We start from the raw sequence: 15,792 nt of genomic DNA, 5'->3' as shown, positions 1-15,792 counted from the left end.
TTTTCCGGATAAGTTTCTCGTTCCAAGCAAATAGAAGAGCCATTCTTTCAGGAAAGGAGAAAAGAAAAAGGGGCGGGGGAGGGTCTGGGGGGTGGGGGGCAACCCAAGAAAACCCAAATCCAAACCACAAGCCCCCCAACCCCAAAAAACAAACCAACCTCAAAACTCAGCATCAGTATCAGACAAAGCCAAAGCAACCGGGAAAAAAAAAAAACAAAGCAAAAAAAAAAACCACCAAAACCCCAAAAAAACCAAAACAAACAAAAAAAAACCCCAAATCCCCCAAAACAACAACAAAAAAACCACCACGGTGGTCTCTTGTCCTGCCCTCTTCCTCTCCCTGTGTAGGGATGGAGCATCGCTGTGCTTTCAGGAAGTTCTTTGTGGAAACTTCCGCCATTACAAGCTCCTTTGCCCTCAGCGGATGCCTGCACTGGAATCCCTCGCGGCTGGGTTCGGAGCACACTCTTGTTGGCTCTTCTAAAACCCGGGGTCCTTTTCCCCTTCAGCATGCTCAGCACGCCCTTTAACTCCACGCCGCTGTGCAGCTGGAGCAGCGGGACAGGGACCTTTGCAGCCTGAGCTGCCCTTGTTCCTCTCTGTCCATGCACGGAACACAGCGGGGAGGAGAATGGCAGCAGGGCCCTGTGTGTCCCCGGGCTCAGGTTTCGCGCCGCTTCAGCTCCACGGAGACGCGGGTAAAGTGAAAAACACAAACAGTTTATTAAGGGAAAGTGAAGCGAAGGGCTGAGCTGGGAGGTAAAAAAGGGCATGGGCAGGGCCTGAGGGCTGCAGGGAAGGAGCTGCCAACAGGGAGAGAGATGGCAGGAGCTGCTGGAGCTTGGCACAGGCTCAGCTGAGAGCAGCCAGAGCTGTGCCTGGAGCTGCAGGCGGTCCCAACTGGAAATCATCGAAGGAGGCCGGGACAGGTACATCTGCTCCAGGAGACAAACAAAGTTCTGCAGATCTTCTTTGGAATTTCATCTGAATCCATGTGTTCATGCAGGATGGGCTCTCGTCTTCCCTGAGGGCTTAAGGAGCTGGAAGAGAGAGGAACAGGGCCACAGTCAGAAGCCAAATGGAGGGAATCCAAGGAAAGCCTCCTGCCAGGGCCATGCCGGCCGGCTCTCGCCATGGCCAGGAGGGAGCGGGAGACAATGGCTTCAGGCGGAAGGTGCTGGCCACGGATCCGCCACGTGTCCCCGAAAGGTCTCCGGGCTGTGCCCCCGCTGCCCCTGGTGTGCAGAGCCCTGGGCAGCCCGGTGACGGATTGTAGCTGTGGGGCTGGGATTTGTAGCTGCTCCCCTGTAATAAACCCCATAGATTTAGGAAAAGCACCATGGAGAATATGAACAATAGGAATGCTGAAACAGCAAAAGAAAATTCCTGTTTTCCTGTCCTCCACCCCAAACCAATCTCTGTAACCCTATAAGGCAATGTCATGTTAACCCCTTACCATTGGTCAAGCTTGGATCCTTTCCAACCCTATAAAAGAAGCATACTGTACCCCATTAGGGGAGAAAGAAGAAGAGCAGAGACCCTTCACGGACCTCCCCAAACAAAGCCATCTCCATGGAACAGCCTGCGCCTTCTCCTTCTCCTCTCTCTCCGTGTGCTGCAGCCTCAAGCCCGGGGCACCACTACCTAGCAAGCAGAGCTGAAATCCTGAGAGCTTGCAATCACTGTAGAGCTGATAATCACCATGCTTGCTAGATGGCAACCCCGCGGCTTTGGCATGAGCGAGCCAGCTTCGGGCACCCGGTCCCTACCCAGGGACTGAGCTCCTGAGCCCTAGTGCTCTGCTTTATGATAATGCCATTAAGAGGCTTTATTAAAGTGGCGGCCCAACTACTTCGGACCCCCCAGAGGCGATATCCGTCGGTTGAGCAACGAAGCCCCCCCGGGGTTTTCTGTGATTGCCTGTTCGGGAAGCCGCTCCTTCTGTGAAGGGACTTTTCGTTTTAGAAAATCCTTTCCCCAGGAGGGTCAGTTCGACACTCAAAACTTACATCTGAACGGCAGAAAATTCCGAGAAGAACTGACGCAGCAGACTCCTTCCACAGATCTTGGACCCCAGGGACTGTAAGTATTAGCTAATATTGCGTGCATAACTTCGGGGCTCCAAAACTTTTTTTTCGTTTTTTTTTTCTTTTTTTTCATGTTTTTTCTGCTGGAAGGGCTAACCATTAACATGGGTACAATTTTTAGTACATTAAAACTAAGTAAAACCGAGAGAGAGATATATTTAACTATTTTAGAAATCTTATCTGCTAACAACTTCTTTTCTAAAGGCAAGCTCTCAAAAACTAACCTTAAAAAATTTGTAACTTGGATTATTTCGCAATACCCTGATACTGATAAGAAAGCAGTCATTGAAAATTTGTTTTGGGATATGATCAGGAGCACAATATATATCTCCCAAACAAACCAGGATTTCTCTGTAACTAACTATTTGCCTTTATTCCATATAATAACTAAAACCGTTGAAAGATTTAACAGAGAAAAGATTTTGTAGTCGGTAACAGACACTTCCTCTTCAAATACTAACAAGATTGATAAGGACTCAGAGGAATGTCACTTGCATATCTCACACCACCCCTTCGGTCCTAAAGCCCATCTCGCCTCCGTTACTCCTAAAGCAGAGGTTACGCTGCCCACCACAGTTCCCCCTCCCACATTCTCCACCCCTGCGGGACCTGCGCCGCCCAACTCCGCGAATCCTATCTTATCTGTAATTCCACACATCCCCCCTACCCCTGGCTCGGCTTCCTCCTTGCTTCCGGTCCCGGGGCTCCCTTTTCCTGCCTCTGCCGCCCCCTGCACCCCTGCGTCGGCTCTGCCCCCCTCCGCTGCGTACCCCCCCATCCCCGCGCTGGTGTCCCCCACGACTCCTCCCGTCGCCGCGCCCCCCGCCCCCGCTCCCCCTGCCCCGGCTCTGACCGGCCTGGCCCCTCCCGAGGGCTCCCCGAGCCACACCCCCGCCGCTCCTGAGCCCGTGCCCATCCCCGCCCCCTCCCCCTGCTCCCCGCCTGCCACAGCAGGGGGACCTCACACAAGCACAGTGCCACCAACCCACCCCGTAACTGCGGCACCTCAGACCGGTACCACTGCCTGCTCACCCCCACTCCCCCCATGCCCGCACCCCCACCCCGCCCAGCCCCCCTGCCCCCACCACGCGTCCCCCCAACCCCCCGCCCACCCTCAATGCCACCCCAATGGAATCCCAGACACCCCACAAGGCGCTACCCCCCCCACCCAGTCCTGTGCGTGCTGTGCTGCGATCCCAGCTCCATTGGCACCTCCCCCTACCCAGGTCATGCCATGTCTCCCCCCCAGCCATTGAAACCTTTGAAAAACGCTTCTAAACGAAAAAAGTGCAAGTCACTGATAGCAACACCCTCTCAGTCCTCCTCAGAGGACCAGAGCTCTTGCAGTGAATCTGATTCTGATACGATCCACACAGATCCATGGGCTCTTATTAAAGTAGAAGCCACAAAGGCTGGAGACTGGGAGCTGGCACAGAAAATTAATGCTTTCCCAGTAGAATATAAGCAAGGACGGAATGGTGGCGAGTCTGCTATAAAGACGTGGAAAGCTAACTCGAACAAGGAACTAGTGCAATTAAGAAATATAGCCAAAGAACATGGGCGAAGCTCACATATTTTTAGAAATTTCTTAGAAGCCATGTTCTCAGCACATGTCTTACTTCCCCACGATGTAAAAAATATTTCACACTACCTCCTGTCCCCAGCAGAATATTTGTTATGGGACAGGCATTGGAAAAGACATTTAAAAACATTATCAGATTCATATTCTGCGGATGCTAATAAGACGAATTTTACGGTAGCCCAACTAGCTGGTGAAGGTGACTTACAGAAACCATCAGACCAATTGGAAACCTTGAATAAAGAGGCACTGCAGGACATCGCTCTCGCAGCAAAAACCTCTTTACTTCTTGTGCATGATGAGTCAATGCCAACAATGCATTTTTCTACTATTGAACAAGGGACAGAGGAAAGTTTTATCAAATTTGTGGACAGACTTAGAGATGCTCTGAAGAAACAGATAGAGAGCACAGAGGCAAAGAAGGAACTCTTATGTAAACTTGCCTTGTGTAACTCTAATGAAAAATGCAAAGCCATTTTGAGGTCTCTACCCATGGATACAGACCCCACCATAGAGCAAATGCTGGAATGCTGTACACGTCACATGTCCACTGAAAATACAGTGGCCCAAGCAGTTGCTAAGGGTATTGCTGAAGGAGTTTCTGGTGCATATGCAGTAATAGCTTCTAAAGACCAAGCTAAATGCTACCACTGTGGAGATCTTGGACATTATATAAAGGACTGCCCAGAGAGATCACACCCCCAATACCACCGTAACAATTACCAAAGACCCCAGAATTAGCAGCGCTACCAGCAGCATTCAGGAAACTTCTTGTGCAGCCCGGTCGAGCCCCGGGCGCTGACAACAAATCAAAGGCCACCCAGACCCAACCCCGCACAAACCCAGGACGTTCCGGACCACAAGAAGAGGATCCAACCCACGGGGCAACCCAGATGGGAACCCGCCGTCAACTGGTAACTGCTTTGTCCATTGACTTTAATAATGAGAATGTTCACCGTGTTCCCACAGGCAAATATGGGCCAAAAGGTGGTCCTTCGCATATTTTAATTATAGGTGACTCTCTTAATAGCCCAAAGGAGATCTTCGTTGTTCCAGAAGTGCTGACAGTGCAGCCAGGACAAGAGATTCTTGTCCAGGTATGCTGCATAGACTCACCATTTTTTCTTTCAATGGGAACTCCAATAGCACAAGCCTTTTTACTCCCAAAGGATCACAGGGAACAGATTCCTCTCAACCCTACAGCTATGTGGGCACAAGCCTACATAGCCTTGGGACCCTCCAAGCCTACCATTGAGTGCGGCCTCACCTGCAAAGGCGAGAAGACCCACCTGCCAGGGATGCTGGACACCGGTGCTGATGTGACCATCATCGCCCGCTCAGAATGGCCAGCACAGTGGGATCTACAACCTGTTGCAGGCATGATTTCAGGGATTGGTGGAGCTACAGTGTCCATGAGAAGCAAGAACAACATCCTTGTGGAAGGGCCTGAAGGCAAGCTGGCAACCATTCGTCCATTCGTGGTAAGGGCCCCCATCACCCTTTGGGGCAGAGATGTTCTATCCCAGTGGGGAGCTTCCCTCCGTATTCCCACTCAGGATTTCTAATCGGGGCCACTGAGGTAAGCGCGCTGCCAGAAACACCTCGTCTCACCTGGAAAAGTCACAAGCCACTCTGGATTGAACAGTGGCCCCTCAATAAAGCCAAACTGCGCGCCCTAAACACCCTCGTGGAAGAACAGCTCACAAAAGGCCACATAGTAGAGTCCAATAGCCCTTGGAACTCTCCAGTCTTCGTTCTACCAAAGCCTGGGACAAACAGGTGGAGGCTCCTCCACGACCTTCGCAGAATCAACGTGGTCATCGAGGACATGGGCCCTCTCCAGCCTGGCCTACCCTCCCCATCAATGCTGCCTAGAGACTGGACACTTGCTATCATAGACATTAAGGACTGTTTCTTCAGCATTCCTCTGCACCCTGAGGATGCTCCACGGTTTGCTTTTTCCGTTCCCTCTCTTAACAAGGAGGCCCCGCTCAAAAGATATCATTGGCGTTATCTTCCTCAAGGACTAAAAAACAGCCCAACTATTTGCCAGTGGTACGTGGCTCACATCCTGTCTCCCATTCGGAAATCATTCCCCGATGCTATCATCCACCACTATATGGATGATATCCTGGTATGTGCTTCAGACAAAGCTTACTTGGACAAAACAGTTAAAAAGACTATTGAAACCATAGAAAAGGCAGGAATGGAGATTCGTGAGGACAAAATCCAGTACACCAAGCCATGGACTTACCTTGGAGTCCAGATCCGGGAAAGAACCATCGTACCTCAGCAGCTCACCATAAATGACGACCCAAAAACCCTCAGGGACTTACACAGCCTGTGCGGATCCATCAACTGGGTACGTCCACTGCTAGGAATTACAACAGAGGACCTTGCTCCCTTGTTCAACCTTCTTCGCGGACCTAAGGACCTGGACTCTCCCTGCACTCTCACAGAAGAAGCCAGAAGTGCCATCACCAAAGTCCAGGAAGCCCTGTCTTCACGCAAAGCCCATCACTTTGAGCCCAGTCTGCCTTTCCAGTTCATCATCCTGGGAAAAGCACCTCGATTCCATGGACTGATTTTCCAATGGGACTCACAGCTTTGAGGCCCTTTGTTGATACTGGAATGGGTCTTTACAAATAGCCAGCCTACAAAGACACTCACCACCTACCAGGAGGTCATAGCAAATTTAATAAAAAAGGCAAGGACTCACCTTCGCTCTTTCAGGTTGTGAGTTTGAATGCATATACTTACCAATAACTCTTACAGACTTTGAGGATTTGATCCAGACCAATGAAAGCCTCCAGTTTGCCCTGGATAGCTACACGGGCCAAATTTCAGTTAAGATCCCAAAACACAAACTTTTTAACCCTGATGTAACCTTCCATTTGATTCCAAAACAAATCCAAAGTAGAAAACCTCTCAAGGCTCTAACCCTCTTTACAGATGGCTCAGGGTCTTCCCACAAGTCGGTGGTTACATGGAGAGACCCCCAAACACAAGATTGGCACTCTGACATACAAATAGTGGAGGGATCTCCACAGAATGCAGAATTAGCAGCTATTGTCAGAGCCTTTGAAAAGTTTAAAAACGAGCCTTTCAATCTGGTTACAGATTCAGCTTATGTCGCTGGGATAGCGATGAGAGCAGAACATGCTCTTCTCAAAGAGGTCTCTAATCCAAAGTTGTACCAACTGCTCTCTAAATTAATATACCTAATCTCCCACAGAAAGCAACCTTACCATATAATGCATGTGAGGTCACACACAGACCTCCCAGGTTTTGTTGCAGAAGGCAACAGGAAAGTGGATGCATTAGCAATGGCAGCAGAAACTGCTAATGTTCCTAACATCCTTGCCCAGGCAGAGTTGTCACACGCGTTTTTTCATCAAAATATACCTGCCCTTATGAGAATGTTTAAGCTCTCAAAGGATCAGGCAAAGGCTATCGTGGCTACATGTCCGAACTGCCAGAATTATCAGATACCATCCATGGGGACAGGAGTCAATCCCCAAGGTCTGAATATCTGCCAGCTGTGGCAGACAGATGTAACTCACTTTGCACCTTTTGGAAGGTCAAAATGCGTGCATGTATCGGTCGACACGTTTTCAGGAGCAGTATTTGCATCTTCACATGCAGGAGAAAATACCATGCACACAATAAAACACTTTCTCCTCGCTTTTGCCACCCTGGGTGTACCAAAAGAGATTAAAACAGATAATGGACCAGCCTACGCTTCCCGCAAGTTAAAGGAGTTCTTCAATGAATGGGGAATAGCACACAAGACCGGCATACCTGTAAACCCCACAGGACAATCCATCGTGGAAAGGACACATCAAACCCTCAAAAGAGTCCTCGATCAACAGAACAGAGACACGAGAATCACATCTCCAGTGGAAAGACTTTGCAAGGCTCTCTACGTCATCAACTTCCTGAACTGTACAGCATCAGAGCCTGACCCACCAATACTTCGCCACTTTGCAAATACCACCCAAGCAAAGCTCACTGAGAAACCACCCGTGCTCGTGAAGGACCCTGAAACACACCAAATTTCTGGGCCTCACCAGCTGATTACCTGGGGTAGAGGGTATGCGTGCGTGCTACTACCATCTGGTCCGAGGTGGTACCCAGGAAAAAACATAAAGCCATACCTAGGCACTGAGAACACTACTCCTGCAAACGGGGACAAGAACTCTCCTGAGGCAAACACAAGACCACCTCAAAACCAAACCAGCTCTGCCTGGAGACGAAGACGTCGCTGAATACCCACGAACACAAGAACAGACCGCCCCATTACAAGACAGCAGATAAAACTGAAAAGCTAAACAACAGTCTGCTGCATCAGACCATAGATAGCCTTAACACAAAAGTGTTCTCTGAACTATATGGTGTTACACTGTTTTTTTTTTTTTTGTATTTAAAGAAAGAAAAAAAAAAACCAACAAAAAAACCCCTGTTATTCCCCCTCCCTAACCTTTTAAAACCCCTTAACCCTCTACCCACTCCTCCTCCCATAGTGTAGCTTAGAAATTAAAAGAAAAAGGGGGGGAGGAGGGGAACAAGAAAAGAACAAGGCAGAAAACCCTCTCATCATAAAGATAACAAATTCTGCTTATATTCCCTATCAGAAGCCCTATTCCTGCCCAAAGATGAAAAATATCTCCATTGCTGCTGTCCTCAGTGCTGCCTGGATGTTCTTCACCATACCGCGTGCCTTCGGCTGGATTAGCCCACAGCCTAGCCATAATGTTTGGGTAACCTTAGCAAAAACATTAAAACAGGACAACATGTGCTTGTCCATGGGAAGCATTGATAACCCACTTTCCACATGTCTAGTAGGAATTCCCTTTGTAGCAGATGACTGGCCTGTCTATAACTCAGAGATCCTCCGCACCACAGGTAAGAGACCCAATGTGGCTGATACTTGGGACGAGTGGACAAAAATTCTGCCAGATGCTCGAGAGGAATCCCAAGAATTAGATCTGTTGGGGTCCTCCAAGGCCACATACTGCGTCAAATTTTACTTTAGACGTCCAAAAAACAATTGGGCAGAAATTGACCAGAACAAAAACACATATTGAAAAGAGATATCACCTATTAACAAAGCCTATAACTCTCACGATTGGTGCAATTACACGACTCGTGTGATTTCTGTGTCCTCTCTCCATCCCAAAGTATTACCCAGAGGAATGTTTCTCATCTGTGGTGACAGAGTATGGGCTGGGATCCCCTCCCAGCTCCAGGGAGGTCCCTGTACCCTTGGAAAACTTTCTACCCTTACACCAAACATCACCCTGTTACATAATTGGAAAAAAGAAAGCGAATCAAAATGACAAAAAAGGTTCTACACTGAATTTGATGAAAATTGCGATCCTAAATTATACGATTGGAACAAACCAAAAAAGATTGCTGTCTCCCTGTTCTTACCCTGGGTAGCTGCAGCTAAAGCCCTCGGTGAAATCAATCACCTTGGGTGCTGGCTCAGTAAACAAGCTAACGCTACATCTGCAGCCTTGAGTGATCTCTTCAAGGAAGAAGAAACCACAAGACATGCTTCGCTCCAAAATCGAGCAGCAATCGACTTCCTGCTGCTTGCCCATGGACACGGCTGTGAAGACTTCGAAGGGATGTGCTGCTTCAACCTCTCTTCACGCTCGGAATCCATCCATGCGAACATCCAGAAACTGAAAGATCTCGTGAAGGACTTGAAAGTAGAAAGAATCCCAGACTGGGTCAATGAACTTTTTGGGCAATGGGGATTAACAGGATGGGCTGCATCCTTGGTTAAGGGAATGTTGTTGATTCTCCTTGTAGTTGTTATTGTGTTAGCTATGTTCTCGTGCCTTGTTCACTGTTTCAAAAGAACGATAACGAACGCCTTTTTTGTAAAAACAGAAAGTGGAGTTGTAGTAAACCCCATAGATTTAGGAAAAGCACCATGGAGGATATGAACAATAGGAATGCTGAAACAGCAAAAGAAAATTCCTGTTTTCCTGTCCTCCACCCCTTAACCTATTTCTGTAACCCTATAAGGCAATGTCATGTTAACCCCTTACCATTGGTCAAGCTTGGATCCTTTCCAACCCTATAAAAGAAGCATACTGTACCCCATTAGGGGAGAAAGAAGAAGAGCAGAGACCCTTCACAGACCTCCCCAAACAAAGCCATCTTTCGTGGAACAGCCTGCGCCTTCTCCTTCTCCTCTCTCTCCGTCTGCTGCAGCCTCAAGCCCAGGGCACCGCTACCAAGCAAGCAGAGCTGAAATCCTGAGAGCTTGCAATCGCTATAGAGCTGATAATCACCGTGCTTGCTAGATGGTAGCCCCGCGGCGTTGGCATGAGCGAGCCAGCTTCGGGCACCCGGTCCCTACCCAGGGACTGAGCTCCTGAGCCCTATTGCTCTGCTTTATGATAAGGCCAAATAAGAGGCTTTATTAAAATCCCATATGCCACTGAACTCTCTCAGAGATAAACTGCTTGGAGTGAAGTCTGTGAAGTGACTGGGGAGAGCTGGATGAAAGGGACAGCTCTGAGAAGTGTGTGGTACGGCAGTGATGTCCTAATGCTGATCTTTGCACAGAGATGAAAAAGTATCAGTTTGCATGGACTGAATGTCTGGGTCTGGAAATTGTGTAATGCAGAAGCTGTGCTGAGCTCATCTGGCTCTGAAATATCATCTCTACACCTTAGCCAGGAACAGCATCAGAGTTCTGAACAGAATAATAAAAATCAATCATAACCCAGAAGCAAACCTTGGCAATACACATCTGTGGCTGGTGAGGACACCAAAAGCTTTCATTACTGTTCTTGGAGAATGAATTCAGCAATAAAAATCCTCTCTCTTGGCATTAAAATGCTTTAGTTTCAGCTCTTCCCCCAGACTATCAATGTCAAGTGTTTCTCTGGGTGCTTGGGGGTAGGTTCTCCCCCATAGCTCTCTGCAGATTCGTGCTAATTCAAGATGTTCTGTCAGGTTCAGATGTTTTGGTGCCTGACCAGGGAGTGCAGAACAGGGATTCCAAGTGCTGACATTTGCTGTACTAGAAAGTGCCAGGGACAAATTGTTGCAAATTAACACCTTTAACTGGGAGGATCAATTCCTGTTGTGCTTGTACCAGAGTCTGGGGACAGAGGGGGTTTCCAAGGAAAATCTTGGTCCATGTAGGGCTGAGGCTCTGCAGGCTGGTCCAGCCCCTCTGAGTGCTCAGAAGCAGGGGTTGCAGTGCACCCTCATTAGCCCTGGGGCTGCCCAGGGAAGAGCCATGGCTGAGGCTCTGCAGGAGCAGGCAGGCTCAGCCCTGCTCCAACATGGGATCCCATGGCACAGGACACACTGGGATTTGCCCCTGCAGCTACCAAGTGTGTCCAGAGAAACTGCAGGCAGAGGGTGACCTCAGTCAGTGGGACCCCTCTGTGCACAGGGACCCTCACTCCTGGGGTGGCTGTGCCAGCTCCTCCAGGGACCTCCAGCCCTGGAAACCTGGAGCAAGTGGAAACCACAACTTTGCAAATGCTGCCTGTGCCCAAAGTAAATGCAAAGAGAACTGGGATGTGAAAAAGAAAATTTGTTTATTTCCGGAAGAACAGCAACAATACCGAACACTTTTACAACGTAAGAATATTTCTAACAACAGCAATCCATGGAACGTATATACATAAGAACCTATCTAGTAAAAATATATGAAACGTATTTACAGAAGACAAAAAAAAGTCCTAAATCCTATTCCTGAAGAGAACAAACTGTAAAACCTATGTACAAAAGGGTGGCATCCCTGTCTGGAATGTCTATCAGTCCTGGACAAAAAGCAAGTGTGCCATGGTCACTCCAATCAGGCACAGAGGGCTCTTCCATGTGCCCCCAGGCTGGCACATGCTGGCACAGCAGGACTCTGCTGCCAGAGCTGAGCCTGGCTGGGTCTGGGATGGATCTCGTGTGGCCCAGAGCGAGCACAGGACAGGCTGCGGATGGCACCAGACTCCAGCGCACGGGGTGCCACGTCCCTGAGCAGGGACCAGCCCAGCTCCAGCCTGGCAGCAGGGGCCCACTCTGCCTGTGGGGACCACATGCCTGTCCTGCTGCTGGCATTGGTCTTCATCCCAAGATCATAGGCTCTTCCTCATCTTTTCCATCAATGTCCATGTCTTCAATGTATTCTTCCATTTCCACTTCCATTTCTTCTTCCACATCCATATCCACCTCCATCTCTTCCTCTCCAGTGTCTTCCTCCATCTCCACATCCTCCTTTATATAAGTCTGGATATCCACCTCCATCTCTTCCTCTCTGTCTCTGACAGCCTGCAGAGGTGGCAAAACCTCAGAGTGGGGTCCCTGTCCCACACCATCCCACAGAGCTGCACCCCACCTGGGCAGCTGGCGGTGTCCCCCTCCATGGAATGGCACCATACCTTCCTCAGGACAAACGTGAGCATCCTGCAGTGGTGGATGACAAAATCCAGGCACTAGGGAGCTCTCAGGACTGATGGAGGGAGCAGGTGACAAGAAGGGCGGCAGGGGTGGACAGGAGCAGAGTGCAGCGTGGGCTGACACAAGGGCCAGTGGTTGAGTTGTGCTCTTTGCTGGGTGCTGGCAGTTCCACCTGGAACGGGGGATGTGACATCACAGTTCCCAGGAGTCCAGGGCCAACTGAAGTGGGCAGCAGGGATCCCTGGATGGTTGGGCTTGGAAGGGACCCTGAAGATCATCTTGTTCCAAGCTGAGCAATCTTCCCCCAGGCCTTGGGGGAGCCCTGTTGCCAAGGATGGGGCACCCACAGCCTCTGTGCCCAGCCTGGGCCGGTGCCTCACCACCCTCAGTAAAACAGCAGCTCCCTTAGATCCAGCTTCAATCAGCTCCTGCACTTGAAAGCCATCCCCCTTGTCCTGTCAGCAGAGGCCCTGTTGAACACTCTGTCCCCTTCTTTCCTGTGGGACCCTTCCAGTCCTGCACAGCCACAGTGAGGCCTCCCAGGCTCTTTCCAGGCTGAGCATCCCCAGCCCCGGCTGGACAGCAGTCAGTCAGATCAGGGGATGTCAAGGCTGAAGGGTAGCAAATAGTATCAGGAACTGAGAGATGGAAGCTTTAGACCCAGGTTTGCCTCTAAATTGTACAAAATTAATAACAGTGGAGGGGGAAATGGTGGGACACTTGTTCTGTTCTAACTGGTGAATTTTATTGTATTTTTTTCTTCTTTTCTGTCATGCTGACCCAGGTTTTTCTGTTGGAAAGGAAGCTTGGCACAATGTCCACTGTCTTCTCCATTTCTGCAACACCAAGCAGAGTCTGGACAGGCTGATGATGCAGAGCAAAACCAGCAAATATACTGGTGATCCTGAGCCTGGGGGTGCAGCTAAACCCAGGCAAAAGGAATTTCTGGAAAGTTGAACCTGGTTTACATTTTCTTGAGTTTGGCTAGGCCAACTTAACCAGTCATTTATAAAAAAGCAACTAAAAAGCTCAAACCAAAACAGACAAAAACCCAAATAAAGAAACCCACGCAAACCAATCAAACAGATAAAAAACCCCAAAAATAACCAAAGGCAATGAGGAGTTAGTATTAGTTGTGAGGATATCACAGCAGGCAAATGGCTGCTTCCCACAGGATCACCATAAAAAGCCACATCTAACAGCTGCTCCAAAATATAGCCAACAGGAGAAAAATAAAAAGTGATCCATGGCAACTTTGGGGGCAGCTCCACATGAAGGTGAAGGATGAGCCCTGGTACAGATCCAGCATTCCCCACCCTCCAGGCTGCTGTTTGCTCCTGATGAAAGACCCTTGCAGGACTGTGGCCCCTCTCAGGGCAGTGTAAATCATTGCCACAGCTCTCAGCTGAGCCACTGGCATTGCCAGAGCGAGATCCAGGCACCATCCTGAGCATCTGTGGAAGCTCCTGAGCATCTTCATGCCTGCAACCACAAAACACCTCAGGCTCTCCCTGGACTGGCTTTTCAGGGGAGGTTTCCATATCCCTGGGAGATCTGTTCATCCCTCAACATGTCTGACTTTGTGTACAATGATGCATTTGGGTTCCTCCCTTGCTCCTGTGTGCCAGTGAGAAACCATCCATGTGAATGGAGGATGTTGTGAACAGGAACATTTATTCCTGGATTGCCATTTTGCTTCACTGTCACTCAGCTGAACATTGTCCTTATCTAAGAAGGCCTTACAAGAAACGTGTAGGAATTTTGGCTCTGAGAGGAGCAGCAAGCACATTTTCTACACCACATTCCCAGCAGATGCAATTTCCCTGGCAGAACAGTGATTCCCATTCATCTTCCTGGGAAGAATGTGGAGAGCCATTCAGAGATCCCAGGTTCAGCTGGCCTTTGGCTTTGTGTACCTCATTTCACATGGCCAGTTTCAAGGGCCATTAAAAGAGGCACATGTTTGCCTTGCTACCCACAAGTGCTGTAGTTATTTCCAGGAGAAAACCAGAAATGGATTGTCCTGTGGTGTGGTGGAAATCCCAGCACAATTGTGACTCTGAGAGCAAAGACAGCCTGTGCTTTTTGGGGCTGTGACAGCTGAGAGTGTGGCAGAGCAGTTTTTACATTATTTTTAGAGTCCTGAAAACATTGTTCCCAAAACAATCTTTCTCTCCTGTCTTCTGCCATAAACTGTGGAACAGAGAAAATGCAAAGGAGCAGAGGTTTGTTTAAATTGGCTGAGGGTTTTTTAAGTCTTAAAATAGTGTCAACTTGATGCATGCTACTTTAGAAATTGGATTAGTAGCACCTATTTCATCCCACCAGAGAGGTGGGATTGAAGACTTCCAACAACAGAACCATTGGATGTGCAAGAGCTCAGCTTTCCACCCCTCACACAAGTATCTTGCAGTACTATTTCAAGCAGCCTCAGCCAGATATATTAAAATACTGCTCCAAACAACAACAGAATGAAAATGTTCCACCAAATGGGAAAAAATAAGAAAAGTGGGTGGCAGCCCTTTCTGAAGAGCTTGTGTTGATTTTGCAAAGTTGGATGCAAACAAGGTTTGTCATATTTCTTTCCTAGAAAAATGTAGATATTTCATAGAAATCTGTGTCTGAGGCTGCTAAGTTGGGTATGATTTTAGATCTGGGAGGAGCAAAACAGGTTCCAGAGAAGCTGTGCTTGTGTCACCCTTGGAAGTGTTCAAGGCCAGGTTGGATGGGGCTTGAAACAACCTGGTCTAGGGGAAGGTGTCCTGACTATGGTGAATCCATGCAAAGAAACTTCGGGTTTTCCTGAGATGCTGCCTTTGCAAGGGGAGCTCCCAAATACCCCATCTAGTCTGAAATGCCCTGAGCAGAACCCAGCTGTGCTTTCTCCCAGGTGATGAGGGATTTTCAGTTGTATTTTATGGGGGATTTTCAGAGGGCAGTGCAAGAGCAGCTGAATGTGTTTGACAGGCAAAGAGGGCCAGTGTGGCAGCAGCTTCATTCAATGGAGCTTGTCCTCCTGTGATCCTGGATCACCTGAGGCATCTGGGGCTCTTGAACCCGGCAGCTGGGCAAGTTAATCATTGTAACAAGTGATAAATTAACCTGCTCCACTCTCCTTAGCATGGGTGTGATGAGCATTAGGTAAAGCAGTGAGCACTTGCCAAGAGGGGAGCTTGTTCTTTGCCAGGGAGAAGGGAGAAAATATTGCTTGGAGTAAATACAGCAACTCTGCTTCCCCAGGAAGAGGAAAAGCAGCAATTAAACGTGTGAGTGCTGCATGGAATAATTTGCACGAGGATATATCTTGTCTGCTATGCAGGAATGTTCCCAATAAACCATCCTTCTCCTGACCTTTATTTTTTTGTTTTTCTACCACATCGTACAAGAGACTCTCGATTAAAAAAACCAAAACAAACACCTTGTGGGGTGGCATTTTTTCCTGTCTTCAGAGTGCCTCTTTCTTTTGTTCCCTCCAGGGCTCTCACTTCATTTCTGCTGTTGTTTGAAGCACATGCTTACCTTTTTCCTGATCCCCTGGGCTTGTTTTGCCTCTGGGTGTCATGGACACTATGAATTGTGGGATTTTTCCCTCCATCTCAAGTCTGTCTCTTCAAGTGGTTTACCTTCATTTACCTGTTGGAGTGATAGATTTTTCTCACCTTTTATGACTTAGTGCTTTTTCTTCATTCTCTAAAA

This window comes from Agelaius phoeniceus, chromosome 7 (genome assembly GCF_051311805.1).
Source record: "Agelaius phoeniceus isolate bAgePho1 chromosome 7, bAgePho1.hap1, whole genome shotgun sequence".
Lineage (NCBI taxonomy): Eukaryota > Metazoa > Chordata > Aves > Passeriformes > Icteridae > Agelaius > Agelaius phoeniceus.
Note: the sequence above shows the minus strand (reverse complement) of the source record.